Source organism: Mandrillus leucophaeus, unplaced genomic scaffold, assembly GCF_000951045.1.
Source record: "Mandrillus leucophaeus isolate KB7577 unplaced genomic scaffold, Mleu.le_1.0 Scaffold9, whole genome shotgun sequence".
Lineage (NCBI taxonomy): Eukaryota > Metazoa > Chordata > Mammalia > Primates > Cercopithecidae > Mandrillus > Mandrillus leucophaeus.
The window spans coordinates 4723812-4734543 of NW_012109807.1; the positions used below are offsets into that span (position 1 = coordinate 4723812).

At 44.6% G+C, this 10732-nt stretch overlaps 1 protein-coding gene across 1 annotated transcript in view; it reads left to right on the forward strand.

Annotated features, from left to right (window-relative positions):
- The window catches only part of TBC1D8 (TBC1 domain family, member 8 (with GRAM domain)), a 265338-nt gene that overhangs the window by 51677 nt on the left and 202929 nt on the right, over positions 1–10732 (forward strand). The window contains exons 2-3 of the mRNA XM_011969594.1: positions 6466–6556; positions 10148–10304. The gene's annotated coding sequence lies outside the window, so the exon portion shown is untranslated. The remainder of the gene's footprint in view (positions 1–6465; positions 6557–10147; positions 10305–10732) is intronic.

Genomic DNA, 10732 nt, shown 5'->3' on the forward strand with positions numbered 1-10732 from the left:
TGTGAGCGAAAAGAACAAGGAGTTTCACTCTTTTCTGACCAGTCAGCTGTGTACTCATTCAAAAAGTGTTAAGTTCCTTGTTTGTAATAGTGTCTTGCTCAATAATTTGAGAAACATTGGTTTAAACTTGTTTATTTATTGCAGAACTTCTCAGAGACTTTATTTATTTATATTTTGATTGATTGATTGATTGATTTTTTGAGATGGATCTCACTCTGTCGCCCAGGCTGAAGTGCAGTGGGATGATATTGACTGACTGCAGCTTCTGCATCCTGGGTTCAAGCAATTCTCCTGCCTCAGCTTTCCAAGTAGCTGAGACCACGCCTAGCTAATTTTTGTATTTTTAGGAGAGATAGAGTTTCACCACGTTGGCCAGGCTGGTCTTGAACTCCTGACCTCAAATGATCTGCCTGCCTCAGGCTCCAAGAGTGCTGGGATTACAGACATGAGCCACTGTGCCCAGCAGGGGCATATTTTTTGTAACAAATAGCCAGGTCTTAGCCCATCACAAACAGCCGAACTTTGGCTAATCAAGGCAGCCAACTGATCACATCATGCTCAAATAAGGCAAGTGCCTAGCAGTAGCCAATCAGGTGATTTCTCTGCTTTGCTTCTGTGTTCAGTCTATAAAAGTGCACTGCTCACGCTTACAGGTGGAGCCCTTGGAACCTCTTCTGCTTATGAGTACTGCCTGACTCATTAATTGTTAATTGTTCAAATCAACTGTTACATTTATTTTGTCTGAAGTTTTTCTTTTGACACATTGCATATTAGTATTTTCCAAAGCCTTCAAGGCCCTAGACTGAACCAGCTCAAGACAAGTGTTGGGCAGCTGACACTGTGGCACTAAGCTCCAAGTGGCACTAAAACAAGCAATCAAAGAAAAAATAGATAAACTGGACTTCATCAAAATGTAAAATGTTTATACGTCAAAGAACACTATTAGGACAATAAAAAGACAACCCACAGCATGGGAGAAAATATTTGCAAACCGTACCTCTGATAAGGGATTAGTATCCAGAATATATAGAAGACTCTGACAGATCAGAAATAAAAAGACAAATAACCCAATTAAGAAATAAAATCTGGCAGCAGCAGTGGCTCATGCCTGTAATCCCAGTACTTTGGGAGGCCGAGGTGGGTGAATCACTTGAGGTCAGGAGTTCAAGACCAGCCTGGCCAACATAGTGAAACCCCATCTCTACTAAAAATACCAAAATTAACTGGGCATGGTTGTGGGTACCTGTAATCCCAGCTGAGATTATAGGAGGTTGAGGCAGGAGAAACACTTGAACCTGGGAGCTGAAGGTTGCAGTGAACCGAGATCATGCCTCTCCACTCCAGCCTGGGCGACGGAGCAAGACTCCGTCTCAAAAAAAAAAAAAGAGGTAAGGAAATAAAATCTTCATTGTCCAAAGAACATATACAAATGACCAAGAAGAACAGGAAAAGATGTTCAAGTCATTAGTCATTAGGGGAATGCTAATCAAGCCCACAATGAGATACTACTTCACACCCGCTAGGATTGCTGCACTGAAAAAAATGGACAATAATAAGTGCCAGCAAAGATGTGAAGAAATTGGAACCCTCATAAATTGCTACTGGGAATGTAAAATGATGCAGCTGCTTTTGAAGATTGTCAGTTCCTCAAAAAGTTAAACATAGAACTATCCTATGACTCAGCAATTCTCCTCCTAGGTATATAACCAAGAGAAATGAAAACATATGTCTATGCAAAAACATGTATAGAAATGTCCATAACAGTATTGCTAGTCATAGCCAAAATGTGGAGACAGCCCAAATATCCATCAGTCGATGAATGGATAAACAAAATGTGGAACAGCCTTACAATGACCAATGATTTGGCAATAAAAAGGAATGAAGTACTGACACATGCTACAACATGTGAACCTCAGAACAATCCGCTAAGTGAAAGAAACCAGACACATACAAAAGGAAGACACATATTGTATGGTCTCATTTGTGTGAAATGTCCAGAATAACAAATCTGTAGAAATATAAAGTAGATTAATGATTGCTAGGAGCTGGGGAAAGAGGTGAATGGGGAGTGGCTGCTAATGGGTACTTGGTTTCTTTTCGGGGTGACAAAAATATTCTGGAATTAGATAGTAGTGATGGTTGTACAACTTCGTGAACATACTAAAAACCACTGAATTGCATTTATGGCTGTAATTGTAAAAGGGTGAACTTAATGGTACATGAATCACATCTCAATGATAATAATTTTTAAAATCATTAGAATAAATGGGGCACCAGAGCCACTGCCCATTTATTCTAATGACTTTAATGATTTATGCCTGTAATCCCAGCATTTTGGGAGGCCAAGGTGGGAGGATTGCTTGAGGCCAAGAGTTAAAGACCAGCCTGGCAACATAGCAGGACTACATCTCTAAAAATAAAATTAAAATTTCAGGCTAGATACGGCAGCTCATGCCTATAATTCCAGCACTTTGGGAGGCTGAGGTGGGAGGATTACTTGAGCCCAGGGATTGGAGGCCAGCCTGAGCAATGGCAAGACCCCATCTCTACAGAAAAATTTAAAAATTAGCTAAGTATGGTGATGCACTCCTGTGATCCCAGCTACTCAGGAGACTGGCTGCAGCAGGAGGCGGATCCCTTGAGTCTAGGAGGCTTCAGTGAGCCTTGATTGTTCCACTGCACTCCACCCTGGGCGACAGAGCGAGACCTTGTCAAAAAAAAAAAAAAAAAAAAAGGAAGAAAGGAAGGAAAAAAGAAATAAATAATAAAATTTTAGCCAGAGGCAAAAGATTCAAAAAAAGTAATAAAGTAAATGGCAAGTAGGATGGCCATTAACACTGGCTTGCACACAGGACTCTTCATGTAACTGGCAAAATATGAAATGGCTTCGAGATGAAAAATGAAAGCAAAATCAAAGCACCATTGCTCCGCTGCACCAATTTTTATTTTTATTTTTATTTTTTTGAGATGGAGTCTCGCTCTGTCGCCCAGGCTAGAGTGCAGTGGCATGATTTCAGCTCACTGCAAGCTCCGCCTCCCAGGTTCACGCCATTCTCCTGTCTCAGCCTCCCAAGTAACTGGGACCACAGGCGCCCGCCACCACGCCCAGCTAATTTTTGTATTTTTAGTAGAGATAGGGTTTCACCATACTGGTCAGGCTGGTCTTGAACTCCTGACTTCAGGTGATCCACCTGCCTCGGCCTCCCAAAGTGCTGGGATTACAGGCATGAGCCACCGCGCCCGGCCTAATTTAAACTTTTATCTAAACTCTTTAATATTTTTGCTGTGAAATCGCTAGATTCAGAAAGTTAGTAAAGAAAACTGGAGAAGGAGAACTACAGAATAGTAGGGAAGTGTTTCCTCTATGCAAACCAGGACAAAACACACATCAATTATTTCGAGCAGATCTTTGGGAGCGTGCGCAACCTATACCGTTCAGCAATAAATTGCAGAAAAATGGTGACATGAAAGACAATTCTGAAAAATGCAAACGTTGTCATTTAGAGCCGGACAATGTTGACCATTATCTGAGACCCATGCTCATGGAAAAGAGCAACAGTGACAAGTCCACCACCCGTTTGTTTTCTGAAATCCCCCCACGTTTTTGTGTTCCAGTAAAGTGCCAACCCTAATTACCAAGAACAGTCCTTCCCCATATGCTTAGATAAGACTTGCTGTCTACTCTTTCTCATAATGCTGTGGGTCTCGTGGATTACTCTCAGGGCTACCTGCCTTTATAAAATCCAGACCCCTTGTCCACATTGAGGCATTCGTCATTAGTGAGTGACTCCATGTTGCAACAGCCTAAATAAAATCTTCTTAATTGTCCAGTGCATTTTGTCTTTCACCATCATGTAATACAATACATCCTTTATTTTGAACATAAAGAAAGAGGTGTACAGTTTTTTTTACTAGACAATCTGTTCTTTCTGTCCCCACAAAGAAAATATTGAAAAAATATTTTAAAAATGTCCCTTTGGAGGGATGCCAAATATTCACCAGCTGAGGGTACCCACAGCTGGAGTTGCCTTGACCAGCTCTCTCAGATAAGAACTGTGCCACAGCCTTCTTTGAATGAAAATTCAACCCCTTGTGGTGACCAATCAAGGGAGTTTTTCTTTTATTTTTTAAAGCAAAACCTCTCCAAGGGCATGACAGTTTTACATTTCTAGAGAAACCATCATTAATCCAATGCCCAAAGCTGGTTCTTTTCTCCCAGAGCTCCTCAAATACCAAACATCTAGCTTTGTTCAGTTTTTTTGGATATTAAGTGGAAGTGTGCATGTGTAGAACCGGTTTTATGCCAGGTGATCAGCTTTTTCATATCATTAATACATCTGATTTCTGATTTATTTTAATACAGTGACCACTCTATGCGTGTCACTTCAAGCCATTATAATAAATCATGGATGGTAAAAATACTCTGAGATGATCACAATTGAATAGCACATTGAACTTTCTCAACAGAAACACTGTGGATAATGCATGCTTCAGTCTGTCAGTGGGGTACATCACTGAATTGTCTGATACTTTCATGTAGCTGTTCCATTCCGGGATTCTTCCATAATCTGCTGGGCAGCCTCAGGAACTCAACCTCAGGATTTCTCAGAATCTCTTTTTTTTTTTTTTTTTTTTTTTGAGACGGAGTCTCGCTCTGTCGCCCAGGCTGGAGTGCAGTGGCCGGCTCTCAGCTCATTGCAAGCTCTGCCTCCCGGGTTTACGCCATTCTCCTGCCTCAGCCCCCCAAGGAGCTGGGATTACAGGCACCCGCCACCTCGCCTGGCTAGTTTTTTGTATTTTTAGTAGAGACGGGGTTTCACTGTGTTAGCCAGGATGGTCTCGATCTCCTGACCTCGTGATCCGCCCGTCTCGGCCTCCCAAAATGCTGGGATTACAGGCTGGAGCCACCGCGCCCGGCCCCCAGAATCATTTTTCTTTCCCCCATACTGAACCACTGGGGTTTGGGGAGTACGAAATGCTACAATATTGTACATGCATGGCAAATTCTTCTGTTACCTGTCCAAAGGGGATCCAATGGCACCCTGGGCTGGGGCAAAGGGATTTGGAGGTTGAACTTTATCAAAGAAGCGACTGAATCTGGAAAATCAGGGCCAAGAATAAAAGTGTGATTCATCCTGGAAACTGCCTGGGGTCCTCCCTCTTAGTGGGTACAGGATACAGCTTCAGGCTTGTCTAACAACACCTGTTCCAGTGGTCGGAGTAGACAGCACACTGACTGCCACAGTCCTGCGGTCTGAAGTTTCCATTTTGCTGGTACTTTGGGGCAGGAGAGCCAACTCCCTTAGCATCAAGTTACTGCATGCTTACCGTGGAATGTTTGTGCTGTTGCAGAGGGGAAAAGCGAACTTTGCCCAGTGTCTCACCTATGAGTGCTATGAATGAGACGTTGCTTGGTGTAGCAGGGAGATATCTGAGCTGAGAGAGCTCAGCTCTGGTCTTCAGCTGTCAGTTTGGGGTTGTGTATTATTCTGTTTTCATGCTGCTGATAAAGACATACCCGAGACTGAGCAACTTACGAAAGAAAGAGGTTTAATTGGACTTACGGTTTCACGTGGCTGGGGAAACCTCACAATCATGGCAAAAGGAAAGGAGGAACAAGTCACATCTTATGTGCAGGCAAAAAATCAGAGAGCTTGTACAGGGAAATGCCACTTTTTAAAAACCATCAGATCTTGTGAGACTTATTCACTATCAAAGAAACAGCTGAATCTGGAAAATCGGGGCCAAGAATAAAAGTGTGATTCATCTCATGAGACTTATTCACTGTCAGGAGAATAACTTGCCCCCATCTATCTCATCCCCATCTTGTCCCCACTATCAGAAAGGACTTGCCCCCATGATTCAATTACCTCCCACCAGGTCCCTTTCACAACATGTGGGAATTTAAGATGAGGTTTGGATGGGGACATAGCCAGACCATATCAGATTGGGAGACTTTGGACAAGTCATCCCTTTCCTTCCACCTGTCTTTCTTCATCTATAAAATAAAGGAACTGGATCAAATGAGCTAGGAAGCTCCTTCTAAACTTAGCTCTTTTTTTTTTTTTTTTTTTTTTGACAGAGACTCACTGTGTCGCCCGAGCTGGAATGCAATGGCGTGATCTTGGCTCACTGCCAACCTCCACCTCCTGGGTTCAAGCAATTCTCCTGCCTCAGCCTCCTGAGTACCTGGGACTATAGGCGCGCACCACCATGCCTGGCTAATTTTTGTATTTTTAGTAGAGATGGCGTTTCACTATGTTGGTCAGGCTGGTCTTGAACTCCTGACCTCAGGTGACCCACCTGCCTCGGCCTCCCAAAGTTCTGGGATCACAGGCGTGAGCCACCGCATCCCCCAGGCTAAATCTAGCTTTTGCTCATCCATCTTTTTGAAAATGATGCAAAAAGTTTAGTTGATAGTGAACTAACAGCATTCTGTCTTTTCTTTTATTTTTTCACGGACAGGGTCCGTCTGGCTATGTTGTACAGCCTGGCCTCCAACTTCTGAGCTCAAGCCATCCTCCTGCCTCAGCCTTCTGAGTAGCTGAGACTACAGGTAACAGAGTTCTTTCTGATATTAGGGTTAATATTGGGCCTGGATGTTTCTAGTGAAACTGCTTATCATTTTTTCACAACATATATATTGAGCATCTACTAGGCACTTGATAAAACAGTGAGGAAAATAAAGATTCCTACCCCACGTGGAACTTACATTGTAGCAGAAAAAAGCAGACGCTAAACAATAAACACCATAAAAACAAGCTTATATAATAGGCAACAGATAATTTGGATAATTTCAGCAAAAGTGCCTAGCCAAGTGGAAACCCCAAACCAGTCTACTATGGAAATTGATTTGAATGCTTTGAATATTTTCATTGCTTTCTTTAACCAACTAACCAGATTGCCCAGCTGTGGGAAGAAGATGGGGCTGGCCAAGAAGCTTGGATTCTTGCCTTAATTACGAGTTTAGTTTGTAAGTAAATAACCAAATCAAGCTGGGTTAAGCAAAAAGGGGGAATTTATGCTAAGAATCCAAGACTGAAAGCTGGACTCAGGACAGAGACTAGGATACCAGGGGTGCACACTTGTAGAAGGCACAACAGGTTTGTACAAGGGCAGCCCGACACCCAAGGGGAAGACATCAGTTCAGTGTTTAGGGGCTTCACCAGCCTGGTGGGTCCTCCACAGGGGCTGAAACAGCCCTGGACACCTCCAGGGGTCTGGGTGTCCTTCTTCTCCCCAGGCCAGGAGTCCTTCCACCACATCACACCAGGGACATTCAAGCAGCTGATATTCCACATTAAGTGCATTTCACTATTTATTATTATTATTTTTGAGACAGAGTCTCACTCTATCACCCAGGCTGGAATGTAGTGGCACGATCTCCGCCCACTGCAACCTACGCCTCCCAGGTTCAAGCAGTTGTCCTGTCTCGGCCTCCCAAGTAGCTGAGATGACATGTGCCATCATGCCTGGCTAATTTTTTGTGTTTTTAGTAGAGACGGGGTTTCACCATATTGGTCAGGCTGGTCTCGAACTCCTGACCTCAAGTGATCCACCCACATTGGCCTCCCAAAGTGCTGAGATTACAGGCGTGAGCCACCAAACGCAGCCATTTCACTATTTTTAAAGTTAGAGCTGTTATTATTTGGTTTTATAAATGAATATTAATTTGACTTTGCCATTTTTCTCTTTATATTTGGGGGTCAAAAAATTTTATTTCCAGGATTCAAACATGGTTTCTTTTTTTTTTTTTTTAATAGGATCTCACTCTGTCACCTAGGCTGAAATGCAGTGGCATGACCATGCTCACTGCAGCCTCAATTTCCTGGGTTCAAGCAATCCTCCCTCCTCAGCCACCCAAGAAGCTGGGACCATAGGTACATGCCACCATGCCTGGCTTATTTTAAAAGTTTTGTAGAGATGGGGGGGGGGTCTCACTACATTGCCCAGGCTGGTCTTGAACTCCTGGGCTCAAGCCTTCCTCCTGCCTCAGCTTCGCAGAGCGCTGGGATTACAGACATGAGCCACTGCGCCCAGCCTCAACCATTTTTGAGAGCCCTGGAACTCATACAGGCTCTGGGCCCAGTGTGGCTGGCTGCTCTGAACCTGCCTCTCTCCCAGAGCCTGGAGCTCAGCACACCTGAAACCTTCAGCCAGCTCATTCTGATTGCTTCCTGCACCGAAGGGCCTCAGCTGAAATCCATCTCACTGTGGTCTCCGATGGTCAGATTTGATAAAGGGGCCAGGTAGGAACCTGAGCCACCTGGGGGATGGTTGTGACTCTCAAAGCAGACACACGTTCTCCATTAGTGGCCCTCCAAGGAGCCCAATTTCAGCAGAATCATTAAAAGTTGATGATTCTGCAAATGTCTTTTTGTCTGCTGTGGGGTGGCGGAAGCAGGGAAGTGTAGTTTTCCTCTGAAATGATGAAACCCTAGGCAAAGAAAGACAGTAAGACAATTCCATACTTAACCTTAGAGTGACCATGAAATTCAACACTGAAGACTTTTAAGAGAGATTCAGGAGGAGAGGAGAGCTCGGGTCACCACTGAGATACTTAAAGGTCAAGAGCTGGGGAAAAAAAAAATCAAGAACTGCATTCAAATTAAATCAGAAGGCCGGGTGCGGCGGCTCATGCCTGTAATCCCAGCACTTTGGAAGGACGAGGCGGGCAGATCAGGAGGTCGAGAGATCGAGACCGTCCTGGCCAACATGGTGAAACCCCATCTCTACTAAAAAAACACAAAAATTAGCTGGGCGTGATGGCGAGTGCCTGTAATCCCAGCTACTTGGGAGACTGAGGCAGGAGGATTGCTTGAACCAGGGAGTTGGAGGTTGCAGTGAGCCAAGATCATACCACTGCATTCCAGCCTGGCGACAGAGCAAGACTCCATCTCAATAAATAAATAAATAAAATCAGAGTGCAGAAGACCAGGGCTTAGCAGCATTATTATTATTTTCCTCAAGAATTGAGGACCTCAAGAATTGTTTAGGCTTTGAGAGTTGCTTTGAGACATTGAACAACATCATCATGTGTGAGGGCATCCTCCTCATCCAGCCCTGGCTGGGCTGGGGTACAGCGTCTCCTCTCAGGAGGCCCTCAGCCCCACTTGGGGAGAACTACAAGCTGCAGAACTGCAAAGGGCCCTAGATACACAGATAAGTGAGCAACACAACTGAGGGGCTGCAAGCCTCTTGTAGTCAGAATTGATGCTTAAGCTGAGGTGGAGCTCCTGTTTCCTGATCCCCACCTGAGCTTTGCACTGACCACCCAAAACATGCATGTAAGTTGATTCATTTGGGAAAACTAGAGGCTGGGCACGGTGTCTCATGCCTGTAACCCCAGCACTTTGGAAGGCTGAGCTGGGAGGATCTCTCGAGACCAGCCTGGGCAACATGGTGAGACCCGTCTCTACCAAAAAGTTTAAGAAATTAGCCAGGTGCAGTGGCAGGCACCTACCGTCTCAGCTATTCAGGAGGCTGAGGAAGAATTGCTTGAGCCCAGGAGGTGGAGGCTGCAGTGAGCCACAGCACTCCAACCTGGGTGACAGAGCAAGACCTTGTCTCAAAGAAAAAGAAATGAAAAGAAAAACCGTAAGTCCTTTCTTTCTTTCCTTCTTTTCTTTCTTTCCTTCTTTTTCTTTCCTTCTTTTCTTTCTTTCCTTCTTCTCTTTCTTTCTTTCCTTTCTTTTTTTGATGAGGTCGTGCTCTGTCTCCCAGGCTGGAGTGCAGTGATGCAATCACAGTATCACACCCTTGAACACCTGGGTTCAAGCCATCCTCCTGCCTTGGTCTCCCTGAGTAGCTGGGACTACAGGTATGAGCCACCATGCCCAGCTAACTTTTTTTTTCAGAGATGGGGTCTCACTATGTTGTCCAGGCTGGTCTTGAACTCCTAGTCTCAAACAATCCTCCTTCCTTGGCCTCCCCAAAGTGCTGGAACTACAGGACAAGCCACCTTGCCCAACCTAGAAGTGATTTCTAAATTCTGAATAATATTTCTACAATTAATTAATTTGCTAATACAAATACTAGTTTAGAAACATAGTACTTAAAGTTGACTGTTTTTCTTTTCCACAAAAGTACAGTTTATGCCCAGTGGGTTTTGCCTGTTGACCTGTTTCTCTCTGGTTATTTGTCACAGACCCACAGTTGTTTAACGTCACCACCGGATCTGGGAAAAATGGCTTATGGGCAGTTTCACGTCATAAAATCTTCCTGCTATTATTAAACAGAAAAAAACGCCCGTGAGCTCAAAGAAGGAGAGTGCTGTTCATGAGGTTGGAGGCATTTTGCAATGGGTAGGTCATAGCCATGTGAAATGTTTGCTTCCTCTGTTTCTCTTCAGCTCTTTCCCTGGGCAGTTCTGTGTGTGCCTCTCCTCCTAGGTGAGCCATGCTAATTGTCCTCCCCTGAGAGAAGAAGCTCTAGGGGTCAGGAATGTCTCAGCTTGACATGGGAGGTGTCAGAATAAGGCTGTTCTTGTCCTTCCCTGTGCCCTGAGCATGTGGCAGCATGCCCTCCTCTCTTTTACGGAGTAAAAGAGCTGCGTGTGTGGTGACAAGGACACCTTGGGAACAGGAGGCTTTGATTCCACTCTCTGTTCGCCACAGACCACCAGGTCACCTTGGCAACCCCCTTAGCTTGCATTACTGTTAACTCCGCAGAAGCTGGAAGTGAAGCCGAAGAGGTTCCTATTTCACACGCCAGCTGGCTCAGTGGGGGCGGG